This window comes from Dendropsophus ebraccatus, chromosome 3 (assembly GCF_027789765.1).
Source record: "Dendropsophus ebraccatus isolate aDenEbr1 chromosome 3, aDenEbr1.pat, whole genome shotgun sequence".
Taxonomy (NCBI): Eukaryota; Metazoa; Chordata; class Amphibia; order Anura; family Hylidae; genus Dendropsophus; species Dendropsophus ebraccatus.
This window is the reverse complement of record NC_091456.1, coordinates 190734665-190758869: the sequence shown is the minus strand read 5'-3', so window position 1 is coordinate 190758869 and position 24205 is coordinate 190734665. Positions and strand designations below refer to the sequence as shown.

At 43.7% G+C, this 24205-nt stretch overlaps 1 pseudogene; it reads right to left on the bottom strand.

The window, feature by feature from the left end:
• LOC138786621 (zinc finger protein 585A-like) overlaps positions 1-21505 on the bottom strand; it is a 44791-nt pseudogene extending 23286 nt beyond the window's left edge.
• Between the last annotated feature and the right edge of the window lie 2700 nt (positions 21506-24205).

Genomic DNA, 24205 nt, shown 5'->3' with positions numbered 1-24205 from the left:
AGGCACAAGGGGTTAAAATGGTGGAAAAGTTTTGTGCAAGAGGTTATAAAAAGAGTGAAGTAAAGAAAGCATGGGAAGAAGTCAAAGTAATACCTAGAGAGAAACTAATGAAGACACAGGAGAAGGATAAAAAAGAGGGACAAATAATGTTTCAATCCAAATATGATAAAAATTATTTTAAAATATTGGAGTATGTTGAAACATGACGACAAATATGGCAAACTGTTTAAGGAACCACCATTATTTGTATATAGAAAAGGACAGTCAATAGCAAATATGGTAGTGAAATCTGATATAAAAGGGCCATCAAAAACCAGACAAATGAGATTAAGAACTTGTCGCAAGGGGACGTTCGCTTGTCTATCCTGTCAGAATTGTAATGGTATCATCAAAGGGGATAGTGTGAATCATCCCCAAAAAGGGAACAAAATCATGTTGAGGGGCATGTATACATGTAGGACAGCTAACGTTGTCTATATGTTGCGTTGGTCATGTGGGCGTGACTACGTAGGGCAGACTATGAGAGAAATCCGACTGAGATTAAATGAACACAAGTCTGCCATACGTACATATGCACAAAAATCACAGAAGAATGAAGGGTTGGATGATTCCAAAAAATTCGGAGAAACATCAGTGGCACGTCATTTCCATGAATTTAATCATAAAGTATATGATCTTAAGTGGCTCATTTTGGAGGAGGTACATGGTATAAGTAAAACTGAGATTAAAAAGAAATTGTTACAGAAAGAAACATACTGGATATACTTACTAGAGAGTCTACATCCCAAGGGACTCAACGAGATTTGCAATTTCTCTGTATTTTTGTAAGATAAATGCGTATGTCATCATGTTTTGGTTAATATGACGTTTAACCCCTTAACGACAAAGGGCGTATAGGCACGCCCTATTGCCGGTAAGGGCGTTCAGAGCGGGGCCGCGCGGCGACCCCGCTCTGAACCGCGGCGGTCCCGGGTGCCGCGTGTAGCCCGGGACCGTAGGTATTAGCGGGCACGGTCCGATCGCCGTGCCCGCTAATACAGTAATCAGATGCAGCTGTCAAACATGACAGCTGCATCCGATTACCGGATCCAGCATCTCCCTGGTGTCTAGTGGCGGAGATCGCTCCTCCGGGATGTTATCCCGGAGAAGCGATCTCCGTTTCTGAAGCCAGCCAGGGACCGCTCCAAGATGGCGCCGTCCCCGACTCGGCACTCGTTTGTTTCCGGCTGCAGCAGCCGAAAGCAAACGAGTGCCGATCTCATGGATCTCTGCAGCATATCTATGCTGCAGAGATCTCAATGAGAGATCAAAGTGTATATACTAGAAGTCCCCCAGGGGGGCTTCTAGTATATGTGTAAAAAAAATAAGAAAAGTGTTGTTGTGAATAAAAAGCCCCCTCCCCTAATAAAAGTCTGAATCACCCCCCTTTTCCCAGGTTATAAATAAAAGTAAATAAATAAATAAACATGTTTGCTATCGCTGCGTGCGTAATCTCCCGAACTATTAATTAATCACATTCCTGATCTCGCACGGTAAACGGCGTAAGCGCCAAAAAATCCCAAAGTGCAAAATTGCGCATTTTTGGTCGCATCAAATCCAGAAAAATTGTAATAAAAAGCGATCAAAAAGTCGTATATGCGCAATCAAGGTACCGATAGAAAGAACACATCATGGCGCAAAAAATGACACCTGACACAGCCCCATAGACCAAAGGATAAAAGCGCTATAAGCCTGGGAATGGAGCGGTTTTAAGTGACGTATATTTGTTGACAATGGTTTGAATTTTTTACAGGCCATCAGATACAATATAAGTTATACATGTTACATATCGTTTTAATCGTAACGACTTGAGGAACGTGCATAACAAGTCAGTTTTACCCCAGGGCAAATGGCGTAAAAACACATTTCCCCCAAATAAACAAAATGCTTTTTTTTTTTCAATTTCACCACACTTTGAATTTTTTTCTGGTTTCGCAGTGTACTTTATGCAAAAATTCAGCCCGTCATTGCAAAGTACAATTAGTGACGCAAAAAATAAGGGCTCATGTGGGTCTCTAGGTGGAAAAATGCAAGTGCTATGGCCTTTTATGCACAAGGAGGAAAAAACGAAAACGCAAAAATCGAAATTGGCTCTGTCCTTAAGGGGTTAATAATGAGGGCGATTACTAAAGTAAAGAACATAGTTTTTCAGTAAAGTTTAGTAGCCATCTTTATTAGTGTATAACTTTCAACTTTTGTATCTGATTGTTTTTAGTAATTTATATGCAAATGATCTACTAGTATAAATTGGTGAAGGGTGCACTACTGGACTATGCTTGAGAAAGGGGGCGGACCCCGAAACGTAGCAGCACGCTCAGTCGTCATACCGTCTGAAGAGAGTGAGAGTCTCAGAGGAGGAATGGAGCCGGGAGGAACATGGCTTAAACATCTGAAACTCCCGAATCCTGCGCGCTGTGGTGATGTGTTATGTTACATTTTTGTACAAGATGTTATTTTATATTGCATAAGAAAAAAGAAAAAAAGTAAAATAAGAAAAAAGTTTCTGAAGACTAAAGTGTCCTGATCATTCTATTGAACTTTTATCTCCCGCCAATTTGAAAAAGCAAATGAATGTGTCAGGAAGACAAGTTCACTACTGGCATTACTGTGATTGGCCGTACGAATAGTGTCATTACGTACGTTATGTACATGCGATAAAAACACAACGTTGAGGCAAATTTTCTCACAGTCTTTGCTGATTCTTGTGCCTTTCAGTAGGTAGAGTGAAGCGAGCAGGGACAGCAACTAAATTTAGTAAGGCAGCAATATTGACAGTGGTAGTTAGTTAGTGTAGGGAGGGAGAGCTGACCGAGTAGGGCTTAGAACTTTGTGATAGTGTCAGTATGACAGAATCCAGAGTTTTAGCACTATAAGGATTCATTTCTTAACTCTGCAGTGACCAGGCGTTCTTTGCAAAAAAAAAACTAAAAACCTAAAAGTTCTTTTTAGGTCAAATTTTTTTTCCCCATACAGCTGCTCAGCCGGGAAGCCCTATGCTATGAAGATCCCGGTGGGCACAGTTTCTGTGCTGATACTAATATCAGATAAGGTTTGGTCTGTGCAGTTATGGAGTCAGCAAAGCGTTGGCAACTTTTATGCAATATCCTCCTCAGCTGTCAGACTACAGTGCGGTACTTTTTTCCAGATTGACTGAAACACAACCCAGCTACAGGGCGGCACAGCGCACACATATTATATGACTGTATTCCATATATTATACACACATCATGTGTTATTACCTGCAGCCGCGTCACATCCTCATCTATATTATATTAGAACTTAGGCTGAATGATTATATAGCTGGAAAACTGACAGGACACCGAGCTTATAATATTCCACACAGAATAGTTACAGCCGGTGACTGAGGAGAATGTGTGACTGTTCTCTGCATATAGTGGTCACTACTCACCTGGGCGGTTACCTGTAGTGATGTCCTCCTTATACTGCTCATCACTGCTGTCATCTGTCTCTTCTTCTTTTATTATTATCTTCTCTATAGCAATATTATGGCTCAGATGTTTCCCTGTATGAATGTCCTCCTTATACTGCTCATCACTGCTGTCATCTATTTCTTCTTCATCTTCCTCTATCTTGTCTGCAGCATTAATAGAGTTCAGATCCTTCCCTGTAGTGATGTTCTCCTTATACTGCTCATCACTGCTGTCATCTGTTTCTTCTTCTTCTTTTACGGTCATATCTGGAGCATTGATCTCAATTATATTTTCCACCTGATTCATAAAATGTGAGAGAAATATTGTAATAGTCATCAGACAGTAGGAGAAGTCAGGTGGGATGTACAGATCATAGGGAACATCTCCATCTACCTGATCCTGATCCTGTGGGAGAAGAGGACGGGGACATCTCTCTGGTGCTGTTCTCTTACTGGATCTGACTGGAGGGAACACATACAGAGACTGAATTCATTCTTTCCATCCAGATAATACAGAGAGGAGGTGTGTATATAGTCCTGTCTATTACCTGCTGATGGGAGGGGCTGCTGATCCTCCAGCATCACATCCTTGTACTGATCCTTGTGTCCTTCTACATACTCCCACTCCTCCATGGAGAAATAGACCGCCACGTCCTGACACCTTATAGGAACCTGACACACACAATGATCACACAGTCATCCCCCCCACCCCTCCAGTGGTGTTACTGTATAATGTCCCAGCATTCCCAGCAGCCACAGTCTCACCTCTCCACTCAGCAGCTCCACCATCTTGTTGGTGACTTCTAGGATCTTCTCTTCCTCCATTTCCTCCTGTATCAGGGGCCCCGGGATTGGGCTCAGGGTTCTTCCCCATCCTTCACACCCAGGGGCCCCACAGCGCCCACTAGAGGACTTCTTCACTACTGTGTAATCCTGTGTATGGAGAGACACATTACTATCACTCCATCCATTCCCAGAATCCCTCACCTCTCCAGTCCTATCCATCTGTTATTCCATAGATAAGAATGATGTCATGATGACATCACTCCCAGAATCCCTCACCTCCCCAGTCCTATCCATCTGTTATTCCATAGATAAGAATGAGGTCATGATGACATCACTCCCAGAATCCCTCACCTCTCCAGTCCTATCCATCTGTTATTCCATAGATAAGAATGATGTCATGATGACATCACTCCCAGAATCCCTCACCTCCCCAGTCCTATCCATCTGTTATTCCATAGATAAGAATGATGTCATGATGACATCACTCCCAGAATCCCTCACCTCTCCAGTCCTATCCATCTGTTATTCCATAGATAAGAATGATGTCATGATGACATCACTCCCAGAATCCCTCACCTCCCCAGTCCTATCCATCTGTTATTCCATAGATAAGAATGATGTCATGATGACATCACTCCCAGAATCCCTCACCTCCCCAGTCCTATCCATCTGTTATTCCATAGATAAGAATGATGTCATGATGACATCACTCCCAGAATCCCTCACCTCCCCAGTAAGCAGGAAGAGTATATGTAGGGTGAGGGTTATTATCCTCTCGGCCATCTTGTCTCTGTCTCTCTCCATGGTTGATGGGTCGGTCTCTTATATAGAAGATATCAGCAGAGGATCCTGGAGAGATGAATAGAAAGTAGAGGATACAATGGATAATAAAGAATGGGAAGAAAAAGTACAAGAGGTGATCAGTGACCCAGCATTAGTACATACTGTGGGCAGGGAGCGGGCGGGACAGTCCAGCAGCAGCTGATAAAGAGCTGTACAGGAGCCGTGTGCTTCCCCTGTGCTTCCAGGACCTGCCATGATGTCACAGTCATGTGATCAGTCACATGGAGGAGGAGGAGTCACATGATCAGGGGCTGCTGCTCAGTGTATGCAGGACTCTGCTGTGCTGGATGAGCTGAAGTGATGTGTATGCAGCAGAGCTGTGTGTGTGTGATGTGTGTGGAGCAGAGCTGTGTATGTGTGTTATATATGCCTGCAGCAGAGATGTGTGTGGAGCAGAGCCCTGTGTGTGATGTGTGTGGAGCAGAGCTGTATGTGTACATAGTAGAAACATAGAAGATTGTCGGCAGAAAAAGTCCATTGGGTCCATCTAGTCTGCCCTTTTAGTATCCATCTCTACAAACCAGGGGTGTAGCTAGGGGTTCAGCCTGGGGGGGGCGAGTGAGTCTGAGTGGGCCCCCAACCAACGTTACCCACAGAAAACCTCAAGGCTTTCTGAATAAAGGGAATATTCTTCTACATTACTAAGTGAATAAGGATAAAGAGCAGTGTAAGAGGCTACTACATTTCATATATAGAATCACAAAAAAAAATTAAAGGGCTTATCTAAGATTAGAAAAATATAGCTGCCTTCTTTCAGAAACAGCACCACTTGTGTCCTCAGTTTGGGTTTGGTATTGCAACTCAGTTCCAATAAAGTGAATGGAGCCAAGTTATAGTACCACAGACAACCTAAGGGCAGGGGTAGCAGGAGAGGGGATACATATATATATATATATATATATATATATATATATATATATATATATACAGGGCTGAGGGGAAAGGGGATATATATATACAGGGCTGGGGGGAAAGGGGATATATATATACAGGGCTGGGGGGAAAGGGGATATATATATACAGGGCTGGGGGGAGGAGAGGGGATATATATATATATATATATATATACAGGGCTGGGGGGGAGAGGGGATATATATATATACAGGGCTGGGGGGAAAGGGGATATATATATACAGGGCTGGGGGGAAAGGGGATATATATATACAGGGCTGGGGGGAGGAGAGGGGATATATATATATATATATATATATACAGGGCTGGGGGGGAGAGGGGATATATATATATACAGGGCTGGGGGGAAAGGGGATATATATATACAGGGCTGGGGGGAGGAGAGGGGATATATATATATATATACAGGGCTGGGGGGGAGAGGGGATATATATATACAGGGCTGGGGGGGGAGAGGGGATATATATATACAGGGCTGGGGGGGAGAGAGGATATATATATACAGGGCTGGGGGGGAGAGAGGATAGATATATATATATATATATATACAGGGCTGGGGGGGAGAGGGGATATATATATACAGGGCTGGGGGGAAAGGGGATATATATATTATATATACAGGGCTGGGGGGGGGAGGGGATATATATATATACAGGGCTGGGGGGAAAGGGGATATATATATACAGGGCTGGGGGGGAGAGGGGATATATATATATACAGGGCTGGGGGGAAAGGGGATATATATATACAGGGCTGGGGGGAGGAGAGGGGATATATATAAATATATATATATATATATATATACAGGGCTGGGGGGGAGAGGGGATATATATATACAGGGCTGGGGGGGGGAGAGGGGATATATATATACAGGGCTGGGGGGGAGAGAGGATATATATATATATATATATATACAGGGCTGGGGGGGAGAGGGGATATATATATACAGGGCTGGGGGGGAGAGAGGATAGATATATATATATATATATATATATATATATATATATACAGGGCTGGGGGGGAGAGGGGATATATATATACAGGGCTGGGGGGAAAGGGGATATATATATTATATATACAGGGCTGGGGGGGGGAAGGGGATATATATATATATATATATATATATATATACAGGGCTGGGGAGAGAGAGGATATATATATATATATATATATATATATATATATATATATATATATATATATACAGGGCTGGGAAGGAGGGAATATATACAGTGCTGGGGGAGGGGGGACTCCAAAGTGCTGTAAACGGACTTGGGAGGGTGTACATACTGTGCTGAGGGAGGTGGCATTTGGGGGGGTGCTGGGGGTCCTATACAGAGTTCAGGGCAATGTTGGGTGGGGGAGGGGGTCACTAATCTGCTATAGGGAAGGAGCACCTGCACAGTGTTGGGGTGTAACTGTATGCCATCAGACCGGCTGGAGGGCATTACATGACAGGGAGCAGCCATTACATCCTCTCACCTCTCTCTGTGCTGCTCTTATCTCCTGCCTCTGGGTGGCCCAGTCCGAGCCTGGATGGCGGGATCCCTCCAGCTGCTGTCTCCCCTCCCCCTCATACAATGCTCTGCAGCCAGTGAGGGAGAGGAGGGGCCAGCAGCAGCGTGGAGGAGGAAGTAAGCAAGGAGAAGAACCAGCCCTGGCCGGGCATGGCGTCCGACAGCTAAGCAGGCCCCTTGGGAGCATGGGGCCCCGCTGTTGCCAGGTGCTGTTGCCTTCTTGGGGGCCCCGGCCTTTACAGACATGTGTTAAAGCAATAGCTTTTGCAGACAGCATTAACTGTCTGAGATCTCAGTGGGCCTGGGAGCAACGGCCCCCCCTGCACCCCCCAAATTTCGCCACTGCTACAAACACATGGCCACTTTTCCCCCTCTATTGTCTCCAGGTCAGGTGCGGTTTGCAATTAAAGCGACTGTACCATCAGGCCTGGGCTGAAGCACTGGAGGCGGACCGACCCACCCCCAATGGGAGGAAAACTCCGCCCCTCTATGACACTGCTCCATTACAATCAATGGAGCTGTATGATAGAGGATTGGGGGTTTGCTCCCATTGGGGGTGGGTCAGCCCGCCCAGGCCTGATGGTACAGTCGCTTTAAGCTCCATTTACTTCAATGGAACTGAGTTGTAAACCCCACCCAATCTGGAGACGAGAGGGGGAAAAGTGGCCATGTTTTTGTAGAGATGGATAACCCCTTTATTGTAGATTTACCAACCACATCTGCTAGAAGTTGGTTCTAAGTATCTACTACTTTTTCGGTAAACTAATATTTTACAGTAGAGCTGTATATGTGTAATGTACATGTATCTGAGCTGTATATGTGTAATGTACATGTAGCTGAGCTGTATATGTGTAATGTACATGTAGCTGAGCTGTATATATGTGTAATGTACATGTAGCTGAGCTGTATGTGTGTAATGTACATGTAGCTGAGCTGTATGTGTGTAATGTACATGTAGCTGAGCTGTATATGTGTAATGTATATGTAGCTGAGCTGTATATGTGTAATGTACATGTAGCTGAGCTGTATGTGTGTAATGTACATGTAGCTGAGCTGTATATGTGTAATGTACATGTAGCTGAGCTGTATATGTGTAATGTACATGTAGCTGAGCTGTATGTGTGTAATGTACATGTAGCTGAGCTGTATATGTGTAATGTACATGTAGCTGAGCTGTATATGTGTAATGTACATGTAGCTGAGCTGTATATGTGTAATGTACATGTAGCTGAGCTGTATGTGTGTAATGTACATGTAGCTGAGCTGTATATGTGTAATGTACATGTAGCTGAGCTGTATGTGTGTAATGTACATGTAGCTGAGCTGTATGTGTGTAATGTACATGTAGCTGAGCTGTGTGTAATGTACATGTAGCTGAGCTGTATATGTGTAATGTACATGTAGCTGAGCTGTATTTGTGTAATGTACATGTAGCTGAGCTGTATGTGTGTAATGTACATGTAGCTGAGCTGTATGTGTGTAATGTACATGTAGCTGAGCTGTATATACGTAATGTACATGTAGCTGAGCTGTATATATGTGTAATGTACATGTAGCTGAGCTGTATATGTGTAATGTACATGTAGCTGAGCTGTATATGTGTAATGTACATGTAGCTGAGCTGTATGTGTGTAATGTACATGTAGCTGAGCTGTATGTGTGTAATGTACATGTAGCTGAGCTGTATATGTGTGTAATGTACATGTAGCTGAGCTAGGGCTGGGCGATAATGGCCTAAATCAATATCGCGGTTTATTGTACATGTAGCCGCGGTAACGATAAATTGAACGATAAGTATGACACGCCCCCTTTAAAAGCCACCCCCCTTTGAAAACCCCATTTTCCGATGGTAATACAAACGTGAATTTACTCCATAGAACAATGTGCAGCAAACTTCACAAGTAATACACAATATTTTGGCACCTCCTACACCATTTTCAAGTGGCACTTGAAAATGGCATAGGAGATGCCAAAACATTGTATATTACTTGTGAAGTTTGCTGCACATTGTTATATGGAGTAAATTCACGTTTTCACGTTTGTATTACCATCGGAGTATTTTTTACTAGCTGACTTGATCCAAGGTCTGGGATTTGTCTGCTGGCACCCAGTTTGTTTATTGTGCTGCCTATATTTTTTGCTATATCTATCTTTATACTGTGGGGAGATTTATCAAACATGGTGTAAAGTGAAACTGGCTGTTGCCCCTAGCAACCAATCAGATTCCACCTTTCATTTTCCAAAGAGTCTGTGAGGAATGAAAGGTGGAATCTGATTGGTTGCCGGGGGCAACTGAGCATGTTTGATAAGTCTCTCCGTGTGTGTGTGTGTGTATATTATATATATATATATATATATATATATATATATATATATATATATATATATAATATTATATATACAAACACACGTCCAAAATTAGGGTACCGGCACTCCAAATGAAGAATAAGTGTTTTATTTCAGCTCACAGGAACAAACTAGCCTTGGATAGGAGGTAGATAGATAGATAGATAGATAGATAGATAGATAGATAGGAGATAGATAGGAGATAGATAGGTAGGAGATAGATAGATAGATAGATAGGAGATAGATAGATGGATAGATAGATAGATAGATAGGAGATAGATAGATAATAGATAGACAGATAGGTAGGAGATAGATAGATAGATGGATAGATAGGAGATAGATAGATAGGTAGATAGATAGATAGATGGATAGATAGGAGATAGATAGATAGATAGATAGATAGATAGATAGATAGGACTCCTATCTATCTATCTCTTTCTACCCAATATCTGCCCCCAGTCACAAGCTGTTCTGGACCCCCCCACCCCCTCTCCCGCACATACACTTGGGGTCAGGTATAGGTCGGCACCTCCATGCTCCACCGGGCACCGCTCTCTCTCTCTCTCTCTCTCTCTCTCTCTCCTGCACGGCTACTTTGCATATCCTTTCTTCTCTCCTGCACAGGAATCCTCTGCCCCCGTACCTCAGTGTTGTAGCACATATATCTGCCGGCAGCGTCACCGGCAGAGCGTCACACACGGCTGCTTCCAGCACTGCCAAAAGATAACGGGACGCCGAGGATTCCTGTGCGGGACAGAGTGCGGTGCCTGGTGGGGGGAGGATGTGCCGACCCATACCTGACCCCAGCAGCCACTTTATGTACGGGAGAGGGGAGGCAGGGCACACCGTGCAGCTTCCAGAGCCGCCCGGAAGCAGCGGCAGCGCTGAGCACACAGCCTGTGCGCAGCCTGTCACATCTCCAGTCTTCCTCCTCAGGAAGATTAAACGGAGTGGAGCAGAGCATCCGGCCGCCGGTGAGGAGGAGGAGGAGGGAGGGGGGAAATACCGCAGATACCGTCCTGGCAGAGTTGAGGTCGGTTAACCGACGCCAGAGACGGTATCGGTATTTTTGCGGTATACCGCCCAGCCCTAAGCTGAGCTGTATGTGTGTAATGTACATGTAGCTGAGCTGTATATGTGTAATGTACATGTAGCTGAGCTGTATGTGTGTAATGTAGCTGAGCTGTATATGTGTGTAATGTACATGTAGCTGAGCTGTATATGTGTGTGTAATGTACATGTAGCTGAGCTGTATATGTGTAATGTACATGTAGCTGAGCTGTATATATGTAATGTACATGTAGCTGAGCTGTATGTGTGTAATGTACATGTAGCTGAGCTGTATGTGTGTAATGTAGCTGAGCTGTATATGTGTGTAATGTACATGTAGCTGAGCTGTATATGTGTAATGTACATGTAGCTGAGCTGTATGTGTGTAATGTACATGTAGCTGAGCTGTATATATGTGTAATGTACATGTAGCTGAGCTGTATGTGTGTAATGTACATGTAGCTGAGCTGTATGTGTGTGTAATGTACATGTAGCTGAGCTGTATGTGTGTAATGTACATGTAGCTGAGCTGTATGTGTGTGTAATGTACATGTAGCTGAGCTGTATGTGTGTGTAATGTACATGTAGCTGAGCTGTATGTGTGTGTAATGTACATGTAGCTGAGCTGTATGTGTGTAATGTACATGTAGCTGAGCTGTATGTGTGTAATGTACATGTAGCTGAGCTGTATATGTGTAATGTACATGTAGCTGAGCTGTATGTGTGTAATGTACATGTAGCTGAGCTGTATGTGTGTGTAATGTACATGTAGCTGAGCTGTATATGTGTAATGTACATGTAGCTGAGCTGTATGTGTGTAATGTACATGTAGCTGAGCTGTATGTGTGTGTAATGTACATGTAGCTGAGCGTACATGTAGCTGAGCTGTATGTGTGTAATGTACATGTAGCTGAGCTGTATATGTGTAATGTACATGTAGCTGAGCTGTATATGTGTGTAATGTACATGTAGCTGAGCTGTATGTGTGTAATGTACATGTACAGTGAGTCCAAGAAGTATTTGATCCCTTGCTGATTTTCTTTGTTTGCCCACTAATAAAGACACTATCCTTCAGCACTTTTAATGGTAGATGTATTCTAACATGGAGAGACAGAATATCAAGAAAAAAATCCAGAATATAATTTTAAAGAATATATTTTAATTAATTTGTATTTCAATGAGGAAAATAAGTATTTGATCCCTCTTGCCAAACACACTCAATACTTAGTGGCAAAGCCTTTGTTTGCAAGCACAGCGGTGAGACGTTTGTTGTAGTTAACCACAAGTTTAGCGCACACACCAGGGGGAATTTTGGCCCACTCTTCTTTGCAGATTCTCTCTAAATCATGAAGGTTGGTGGGCTGTCGCTTGGCAACTCTGACCTTCAGCTCCCTCCATAGATTTTCGATCGGATTGAGGTCTGGCGACTGGCTGGGCCACTCCATGACCTTAATGTGATTTTTCTTGAGCCAATCCTTTGTTGCCTTTGCTGTATGTTTAGGGTCGTTATCATGTTGGAAGACCCAACCACGGCCCATTTTCAGAACCCTGGCAGAGGGGAGGAGGTTGTCCCTCAGGATTGTGCGGTACATGGCTCCATCCATCTTCCCAGTGATGCGGTGAAGTAGCCCTGTACCCCTGGCAGAGAAACACCCCCAAAACATTATGCTTCCACCTCCATGCTTGACGGTGGGCACAGTGTTCTTGGGGTCATAGGCAGCATTTTTCTTCCTCCACACATGGCGGGTGGAGTTGAGGCCAAAAAGTTCAATTTTGGTCTCATCTGACCACAAAACCTTCTCCCAATAACTTGGTTCATTTTTCAAATGACCATTGGCATACCTGAGGCGCGCCTCCACATGTGCTCTCTTCAGCAGGGGTACCTTCGGGCACTGCAGGATGTGAATCCATTGTTGCGCAAAGTGTTGCCAATTGTTTCCTTGCAAACTGTGGTCCCAGCTGCCTTCAGGTCATTTGCTAACTCCTGCCGAGTGGTTGCAGGACGATTTCTGACTGTTCTCAGCATCATTGCCACCCCACCAGGCGAAATCTTCTTTGGAGCACCGGGCCGAGGTCTGTTGATTGTCATGTTATACTCTTTAAACTTTCTGATAATTGCACCAATAGTTGTTACTTTCACATCCAACACCTTAATAATCTTTTGGTAGCCCATTCCAGCTTTGTGAAGGTCAACAATTCTGACTCTGAGGTCCTGTGACAGCTCTTTGGTTTTACCCATGTTGGAGACTTGAAATCTGTGTGATCTGTCTGATTCTGTGGACAGTTGTTTTTCACACAAGTGATTAGTGAGAACAGGTGGCTTCAGGTCAGGTAACAAGTTGATTGGGAGTGTCTAACTGGTCTGTAAAAGCCAGAACTGCTAATGAATACTAAGGGATCAAATACTTATTTCACTCCATGAAATATATTCCTTAGATTTATTTTCCTTAGATTTATTTTCTGTTTAACCCTTTAAGGACATGGCCCATTTTCGTTTTTACGTTTTCGGTTTTTCCTCCTTGTGTTTAAAAGGTCATAGCACTTGCATTTTTCCACCTAGAAACCCACATGACCCCTTATTTTTTGCGTCACTAATTGTACTTTGCAATTACAGGCTGAATTTTTGCATAAAGTACACTGCGAAACCAGAAAAAAATTCGAAGTGTGGTGAAATTGAAAAAAAAAACGCATTTCTTTTATTTGGGGGAAATGTGTTTTTACGCCATTCACCCTGGGGTAAAACTGACTTGTTATGCATGTTCCTCAAGTCGTTACGATTAAAACGATATATAACATGTATAACTTATATTGTATCGGATGGCCTGTAAAAAATTCAAACCGTTGTTAACCAATATACGTTCCTTAAAATCGCTCCATTCCCAGGCTTATAGCGCTTTTATCCTTTGGTCTATGGGGCTGTGCGAGGTGTCATTTTTTGCGCCATGATTTGATCTTTCTATCGGTACCTTGATTGCGCATATACGACTTTTTGATCGCTTTTTATAAAAATTTTTCTGGATTTGATGCGACCAAAAATGCGCAATTTTGCACTTTGGGATTTTTTTGCGCTGACGCCGTTTACCGTACGAGATCAGGAATGTGATTAATTAATAGTTCGGGCGATTACGCACGCGGCGATAGCAAACATGTTTATTTATTTATTTATTTGTTTACTTTTATTTAAAACCTGGGAAAAGGGGGGTGATTCAGACTTTTATTAGGGGAGGGGGCTTTTTACTATTAACAACACTTTTTTTTTTTTTTTACACATATACTAGAAGTCCCCCAGGGGGGCTTCTAGTATATACACTGTGATCTCTCATTGAGATCTCTGCAGCATAGATATGCTGCAGAGATCCATGAGATCGGCACTCGTTTGCTTTCGGCTGCTGCAGCCGGAAACAAACGAGTGCCGAGCCGAGGACGGCGCCATCTTGGACGTGTCCCCGGCCGGCGTCAGTAACGGAGATCGCTCCTCCGGGACAAGGTCCCGGAGGAGCGATCTCCCCCACTAGACACCAGGGAAACGTTGCCTCCGGTAATCGGAGGCAGCTGTCAACTTTGACAGCTGCCTCCGATTAGCTAATTAGCGGGCACGGTGATCAGACCGTGCCCGCTAATAGCAGCGGTCCCGGGCTACTCGCGGCACCCGGGATCGCGGCACTTCAAAGCGGGGCCGCCGCGCGGCCCCGCTTTGAAGTGCAAGTGAGGACATAGGACGTACCGGTACGTCCTATGTCCTTAAGAGGTTAATATTCTGTCTCTCCATGTAAGAATACATCTACCATTAAAAGTATAGAATGATCATGTCTTTATTAGTGGGCAAACAAAGAAAATCAGCAAGGGATCAAATACTTCTTGGACTCACTGTAGCTGAGCTGTATAGGAAAATTTCACAGAAATGTCTATACTTTTTAATTGAAGGATACATCACATCACATAACACCTACAGATTAGAGATGAGTGAGTAGTAAGGGAGAAAAATGCTCGACTCTTGGAAATCAAAATTCAACCACTTAAAGGTCACCAAGTCCGCCATAACACCTGTGGAAATGATGCCAACAACTCTGGAATGTAACTGGGACCGCAGGGGCAGCTGCCTGGCTGCATCTAACACGCCAAAGTCGCAGTATTACACCACTATCACAGCCTCTCAACTATACACTCCAAACACAATGGGGGAGATTTATCAAAGGGTGTCAAATTTAGACTGGTGCAAACTGCCCACAGCAACCAATCACAGTTCCTCTTTCCTTTCACCACAGCTGGAAGCTGAGCTGTGATTGGTTGCTGTGGCCAGTTTGCACCAGTCTAAATTTTACACCTTTTGATAAATCTCCCCCAATATATCCTCTATGTAAAGTGGAAAAAAACAGTAGTGTGGACAGAAAGCCACATTTTAAGTCAAAGAAACATTTTCCTGCCCCCCTTTAAATCACGTTGCCTATGACAACCACAGATGGCATAGGGAAGGGGCAAAGCACACCGCACCCACCGCTATCTGTCATTGTGTGTGTTATGCGGTCAGACACGTCCTATTTAAATTTTCAAAGTCATCTTCCACTTCCATCTGCCCTTCATTACTCATAAGGGAGTGTGGGTCTCATGGCACACAAGGAGTATACAGCCGTATACCTTCTCTATGATGTATTAGGAGAATGCCCTACAGCAGGCAACAGGCGTTAGACTTTTTTATGTTGCGCACAGCACGCAGGACAGTAGCACCACGCTTATATTTTTTGCCTTGGCACCCAAGTATACAGCTGTATACCCTATACACTGCAGCCTATTCCTCACTCTGCACTCCAGCTGCCTGTCTGAACACACTGATGTGCTGCTAGCCGGTTTAATATTAGTATATCTTTAGATAAATATATTCCTTCTATAGTTTTAGCCCTAACAAGGACTTTTGGGCGTCTCTCCTGCCTAAAATCACCTAACACCTGACTGTCCCTGCTACACACTGTCTCCCTGTCTAACACCTGGCTGTCCCTGCTACACACTCTCTCCCTGTCTAACACCTGAGTGTCCCTGCTACACACTGTCTCCCTGTCTAACACCTGACTGTCCCTGCTACACACTGTCTCCCTCTCTAACACCTGAGTGTCCCTGCTACACACTGTCTCCCTAACACCTGACTGTCTCTGCTACACACTGTCTCCCTGTCTAACACCTGACTGTCCCTGCTACACACTGTCTCCCTTTCTAACACTTAACTGTCCCTGCTACACACTGTCTCCCTTTCTAACACTTAACTGTCCCTGCTACACAATGTCTCCCTAACACCTGACTGTCCCTGCTACACACTGTCTCCCTGTCTAACACCTGACTTTCTCTGCTACACACTGTCTCCCTGTCTAACACCTGACTGTCCCTGCTACACACTGTCTCCCTGTCTAACACCTGACTGTCCCTGCTGCACACTGTCTCCCTAACACCTGACTGTCCCTGCTACACACTGTCTCCCTTTCTAACACCTAACTGTCCCTGCTGCACACTGCCTCCCTCTCTAGCTCCAAGTCTCATCTGAAATCGAATCTCAAATCCACTATTTTATTACTGTGAAGGTCACATGGTTTAGCCAGCCAATGAATGCAGGTGGTTTTCTATCACTTCCTGTGTGCTCCTAGTGCCTGTCCCCCCACGGCAGTTATTGGTAAAAAAAAAAAAACGCCGGGGAAGGTAGGAGGGGAATCGAATTTTTACTGCGTTTTTTATTGAATACTTGATCGTTGTCGTTGTTTTGTGTACTACTCGATTGAATGATTACTCGATCAAGTAGTACTTGCTCATCTCTACTACAGATGTTTGTATAAGGCCACAATGTCACATGATACATCTGAATATAACAATTTTTAGGATCCATCTTGCACCACATGATGGAATAATATGGAAGTTTGGGCATATTATACAGTAAGAAATCAGACACTTTCTATAGCAACATAAAAGGTTTAATCATTTAAAATGTAATGCCAAGTCAAAAAGAGTAGTACTCACTCATCTCTAGCAATAACCATTGCTACCTATATAAATTTAACTATAAGTCAAATATCCCTAACTTTCCGTGGTCTATGAGGTCTCCGATGAAATTGCCTCTTCTGTTGCTAAACAAGGAGATCCTAGGGTGTCCATTTCTGGGGATCCTTCTCTGAAGCTTCCTCCTGTAGCCGAGGTCTCCTGTGATTCTGAGGTTGTCTCTCAGTCTGTCGCCCTCCCACATGGTGAACCGGAGAAGGACGAATGTTTTGTGGCTGATAATTCTATTAGTAAATGTAAATAAGGTTTTGATTCCTCTGATAATTGCCCGTATTACATCTATCAGGGAGGTCACTGGAGGAGGAGCAGGACAAAAAAGTTCACAAAAACGACTAGTTGTTCTTGTTGACTCTTCATTCTCCATTCCTAGAGAGATTTAGAACTACTCAAAGGGGTTGTTCAGTGTATAGTATTAGCAACTGTACTCACTGACAGCAGCTCCCTGTGTACCCCATAGAGCTATAATCAGACTTTTCTTCTCCAGGCTGTGCCGTCCTGCTCTGTGGTGATTCTGTCCTTAAGATGGCCGACATGGGGGAGAATGTGACCATGCCCAGCACCGTGACGACACCGTCATATAGGCTCTGCCCCTCTGTGACATCATCTTAACGGCCCACCCTGGAGGCCTAGGCCCTGCCCCCTCCCACGTGCAGTAAATATACCTAATCCCTACTTGAGCTCCTTCTGATGGCTAATTATTATGATGTCATAGAGGGGGTGGGTCCTAGGCCACTATGACATCACGAAAAGGTGTGGCATGTAGCACTGATATAGGCAGGGATATGGGAAATCGTCCATCAACGATAACATGCATTTTTCATCTGAGAGAACAACACGAAATCCTTTATATAGTAAGGTATGAAACGTCCAGAATATAAGCTTAAGAATGGTGATGAGAACTCCTGATATGTAAAGGGGATGACAATATCACTTTAAATGTCTAACAAGCATTGATTTCACAGTAAAACATTTCACACATTCTGAAAACAAAAAATCTCTCCACCCCTGCATGAAATCTTAAGATGTTTTACAAGGTTTGACTTCACCTTTAAAAAATAAAAATAAAAAATTGTTGATATTAAAACACTTCCCACATTTATTGCATAAATACGGTTTTGCAGATATGCAGATTTAATAATAATTTATAATCCTTTTATTTATCTCATTCTGAACATGAAAATGGCTTTTCCCTTTTGTGAGTTCTTTGATGTTTAACAAGATATGTTTTCTGAGTAAAAGATTTTCCACATTCTGAACAGGAAAACGGCTTCTGTCCTGTATGAATTTTTTGATGTTCACGAAAATGTGATTTCTGAGCAAAACATTTCCCACATTCTGAACATGAAAATGGCTTCTTCCCTGTGTGAATGTTTCGGTGTCGAGCACGACTAGATTTATGACTAAAACATTTACCACATTCTGGACAAGAAAATGGCTTCTGTCCTGTGTGAACTTCATGATGTTCAAGAAGATGTGTTTTTTGAGCAAAACATTTCCCACATTCTGAACAGGAAAATGGCCTCTCCCCTGTGTGAATGTATTGATGTCGAAGACTACTTGATTTATTACTAAAACATTTCCCACATTCTAGACATGAATATGGCTTCTTCCCTGTGTGAATGTTTTGATGTCGAAGTTGACTTGCTTTATTACTAAAAGATTTCCCACATTCTAAACATGAAAATGGCTTCCCCCCAGTGTGAATTTTTTTATGTTCAAGAAGACGTGATTTCTTGGCAAAACATCTCCCACAGTCTAAACATGAAAATGGCTTCTCTCCTGTGTGAATTCTTTGATGTTCAAGAAGACGTGATTTCTTAGAAAAACATTTCTTACATTCTGAACATGAAAATGGCTTATCTCCTGTGTGAGTTCTTTGATGTTTAACAAGATCTGATTTTTGGATAAAACATTCCACACATTGTGAACATGAAAATGGCTTCTCTCCTGTGTGAATTCTCTCATGTCTCTTAAGAGATTTTTTATGGGTAAAGCATTTTTCACATTGTGAACATGAAAACTGACGCCTTCTTATGATTGATCTCTGATGTTCGTCGTCTTCTCTGTAAATGTCAGCTTGCTGTGATGGAGCAGAAGATGGGACTTGTATAACAGGATGAGATGAGAGATCTTTGCTGTGAGGGGCTGAGGGTGTATCTAGGATAGTGGACGGCTCCTCATATGTATCTTGTGTGATATGATCCTCTGAGGAGATCTGATGTCCCCCTGAGCTCCTGGTAGAATCATCTGCAAAGGAGAAAACACCATTTCTCTTATTTCCCAGTAATAGAAGCTTAAACATATTGCAGACATGGAAAGTTACTCTTTTTTATGTAACATAATAAGAATTAACAGATCTGTTCCCATCCACAGGAAGTGTCAGGGAGAAGAATCTAGAAGCTGTAGGCTGGGGAGATGACGTCCTTAGTAGCAAAAACAAATTGAAGATCTTAAAAAAAAAAAAAAAAAAATAGGGTTATTGACTAATTGAATAATATAGCTGTTTTTTTTATCCTAGAAACATTACCACACAGAGAGGGCTGAGATATCTTTGATATGACTAACTCAAAAAGTCATATAAAAGTGTAAAAAACAAATGTAAAACAACAGATTGTACAGTCCTTCAAGTATCTTCTAAATGCCCATATATACGACTAGACAGGAATAAAATATAGATTAAAAAAAACACAAGGTTTTCTATATATAAGCATATGTGGTGGTAGAACAAGCTGTAGTTTAAAGATCATAAAAAAAATGCAATAATCCACAAGGGCCTCATGGTAATAAGTAAAAAAAAAAAAAAAACACCCTTAACGCATTCTCGACCATGGTCGTAATTGTACATTCATCTTTTCAGAGCGTTCCCCCTCATTGGTGAACAATACAGCCCTGGGATGAAACAGGCACAGGAGCTGTGTCCGTGCCCTCTGTAGTGGGTCTCAGTGTCAGTGATAGCCGGGCACTCGCCATAACTGCTGGGGTCTGAGCCGCTATAGCAACATAAAGTGAGACAGGTCAGATTTTAAAAGTTGCCCTGTGGTCCTTAAGGCCATTTCTGCACTGGATCCGAAGGGGTTAAACAATCCTTATAAAACTAGCATCACAATTTATAGATCAGTATACGGGGATAAATCCATAATGTGCTTTGTGTAGACAATAGGTCCAAGTAACAGTTACAAGTGTTTGATTGTTGTCCCAGGACAAAGGAGGTCACCTGTAACTGAGCGTGCATACATCATATGTTCATATAGTTCATGCAGGTGACGTGTAACTGAGCGTGCATACACAGCACCATCATGTAGATCCTGCACTGCCTGTCTGTATTTGTAGGATGTATATACGATTGTCTCATATAGTTTATGCAAAGACTATCCTGGTAGCTGTATCTGCAGAGTGGATATATTGATCATACAAAGTACAATACTATTGCGGTGGTTAAAAACCTAAAAATTCAAGCGGGAAAGGATGTGCCGCTATAGAGCTCCCGGGTGCTTCCCTCTAGTATCGACATTTCTCCCTGCCATCCGCTCCCATCAACTCCATACCGGCCTAACAGGATTCTAGGCACTGTCCAGTTGTTGCAGGGGACACCCGAACCAGGAAACTGCCCTCCAGCCACAGCCAGAGCCGGGAACAACCACCACCCTCCTCATCACAGCGGCATCAGAAGGGACTGACACCACCAGGTACTAGACAGCACACTTGGAGGGCAAGGTACTGGCCATTGTTGGACTGAGGTATGTGGGGCCCACCAGAGGAAATGATCCTGGGGCCCACCAATGAAGAAGTGAGAAAAAACATGTCAGCCAGTGTTTGTGCAGGTTCTAAAGCTGGGGGCCCACCGGAGGATTCTTTGGTCCTCTGGTGGGCCAGTCAACCTTGGAATCACCAAAGGCGGAACACATAAAGAGGCCACATTTCATTTTAGCTTTGACAGTATTTTATACCAACTTTTCTGTACAGCCTACTAACGCAGGTCAATAGGAACACCCTACACTCTGGATTCCAGGTCCGCTTCCCTTCTATATTAATCTGCCCGTGTTCACACAGCCTTAACTACTCCGGTCAGCGAACCTTGTTGCTATATAACTCTTACATGAGAGTTTAAGGGAACCTGTCACCCCCCGTGCCGGGGTGACAGGCTCCCGACCCCCCACTACAGCCCCCTATACTCACCTGATCCCGCCGGGTCCCACTTCTGGATCCGGTCGGGCCATTGAGATCTCAGCGGCGGCAGCCCGGCGCGCGCGCTGAGAGAGGAGTCCAATGCTCATAGAGAATGACTGGTGAGTCCAGCGCTCCGTCATTCTCTATGAGCGTTGGACTCATCTCTCAGCGTGCGCGCCGGGCTGCAGCGGCTGAGATCTCCGTGACTCGACCGGATCCAGAAGCGGGACCCGGCGGGATCAGGTGAGTATAGGGGGCTGTAGCGGGGGGTCGGGAGCCTATCACCCCGGCACGGGGGGTGACAGGTTCCCTTTTAGTAACTACCATGGGGCAAAGAAACCCTCCTCATCACTACATCATCAGTAATGATCCCCGACATTCCTACTCTCACTAATTCACAAAAACTTCCAACACGAGACAGTAAATTTATTGCCAAAACGTCTTCTGGAGGTGCGAAAAAACCTAAACATATCAACACGGCCGGCCATGATGGACGCATTCAAACAAATAATCTTTTGGTACACGTTATGTACCATCCTCCTCCTCTACCATACCCCATTGAATCTCTTAATTTGGTACTCGAGTCTACACTTTAGGCTGTGGACTTTAAGATGAGACTGCAACCAAGCCCCCTCCTCACCCCCTCCCCCAAAATAAAATTATTCTGATAATCCGTCACAGATTATATGCATTGTTTTAACAATTTAATTGTATCTTATTCATTCTTAACGGTTCAACTCTATTCTGTAATGGTTCCAATGCGATATCATGCGAATATGCCTCATGAAACCACGGTCACCAGTGGGCAGGGTCCTGGATAGGGTGCACCACGGACCCGACAAACTATGGGTTTAGCTTGAGCAAGCTACAGCGAGGATAGACCCCTCCAATATCCTGTGGCTCCCAAGCACTGCCCTAAATCCCAGTCAAGCTTCACAGTGGTCCCATGTGTCTAAGGGTACTATTACACGGAACGATAATCAGACCGACCCTGATACAGGTTCGGACCTATAATTGTCGGGTGCCGACCGCGCATCACTACGTGTAATAACGGTCCAGAAACTCTGCGTTTTTCCTTGAGTGGCCACGTTTCCGTGAACGGAATCTCCAACCCCGGATTGGGTGGAGACATCTCTGCAAAAGGAATGTCGAGCCAGAAAATTCTTTGACCTATGGAAACCTATTATCAGATTACTCCCACATCATATCAAAAGATGCTTCAACACAACCACATGGGTTTTTAGAACAAAATCTTATAGGGAATGACCCTCTAACCTAAAATCACTTCAAGCCCAATGTGCTTACCCTCTTTACCCCTCTACGCTTATCGGGATCTGTGCGACCTATGGTGCTATATGCACCGCTCACCCATCCTGGAACGGAATCAACCAGTGTGTTCTTCTCCAACTCCTAGTCTCACTCCAAGGTCAGGAGAGAGCAACATCAAGGGAGACGGGCAAATGCGTTTAAAAGTCCTCTTTGACCTTGACTGTAAGTCTTTTAGAGTTTGAGATGGAGGGACAATGTATAAAAGCTAGAGACGTCATTTGTCTCGGGGCCCGGTGGGAGGGGACTAGAGATGAGCGAACAGCGCTGATGTTCAGGTTCGTACGAACTCGAACCATCGGTATTTGACTTTTGCAGTCTTCCCGTTCCCCGGGGAAGGTGGAGACAGCCCGAGTCCCGCCTGGAAAACAGGACTACAACCAATGGCCCAGGCTGTATTCCTGTTTTCCAGGCGGGACTCGGGTTGTCTCCACCTTTCCCAGGGAACGGGAAGACTGCGGGAGTCAAATACCGATGGTTCGAGTTCGTACGAACCTGAACATCATCGCTGTACGATCATCTCTAGACAAGACTATTCAAGTGTGGGAAATCATAATAGAACTGTATACATGTTGGTCAGACAGGTAATGTACTCCTGGCATTCAAGAAACCTAGACTCATCTGATTGCATTATTCTTGGTGTTGTAAGGCTTGCATACAGCTGCTCGGCCATGGAACCCCATGCTATGAAGATTCTGGTGGGCACAGTTTTGCTGCTGATACTAATGTCAGATGAGGTTTGGTCTTTGCAGTTATGGGGTCAGCAGAGCGTTGGTGACTGTTATACTCTATGCTCCTCAGCTCTCGGTGAGCCTGCTCTGCAAGGTTGGGTTCACACTGTGTTTTTGCAATCCGTTTTTTGCACAAAAAAAAAACGGATGAAAAACAGATGAAAAAACGGATGCATTTGTGTGCATCTGTTTTGATCCATTTTTCCATTGACTTCCATTGTAAAAAAAACGTATCAAAACGGATCAGGTTTTTTTAACGGACACAAACATAGTGTCAGCTACGTTTTTGTGTCCGCCCAAAAAAACTGATCCGTTTTGAGCCGTTTATTTTTTTACAATGGAAGTCAATGGAAAAACGTATCAAAACGGATGCACACAAATGCATCAGTTTTTTTCATCCGTTTTTTGCAAAAAAAAACATGAAAAAAACGGATTGCAAAAACTCAGCGTGAACCTAGCCTAATTTAACATGGTCTTCAGGGCTAATCCTGCTCACTGGTGACTGTAAAAGAGGAAAGAAGACGTTTCAGGAAATGTCGCAGCAGTGGCTCCTATATCAGTGGAGTCTATACGACCCATCCACTCAATGAATTTAACTACAGTGCGGTACTTTTCTCCCGATAGTGAAGCACAACCCAGCTACAGCCAATCACAGCACACACATATTATATGACTATATTCTACATATTATACACACATCGGGGGAGGTTTATCAAATATGGCATAAAGTGAAACTCAGTTGCCCCTAGCAACCAATCAGATTCCACCTTTCATTTTCCAAAGAGTCTGTGAGGAATGAGAGGTGGAATCTGATTGGTTGCTAGGGGCGACTGAGCCAGTTTCACTATACACCATGTTTGATAAATCTCCCCCCATGTGTTATTACCTGCAGCCATGTAACATTGTCATATATATTATATTAGAATTTTAGCTGACTGATTATATAGCTGGAAAACTGACAGGACACAGAGCTTATAATATTCCACACAGAATAGTTACAGCCGGTGACTGAGGAGAATGTG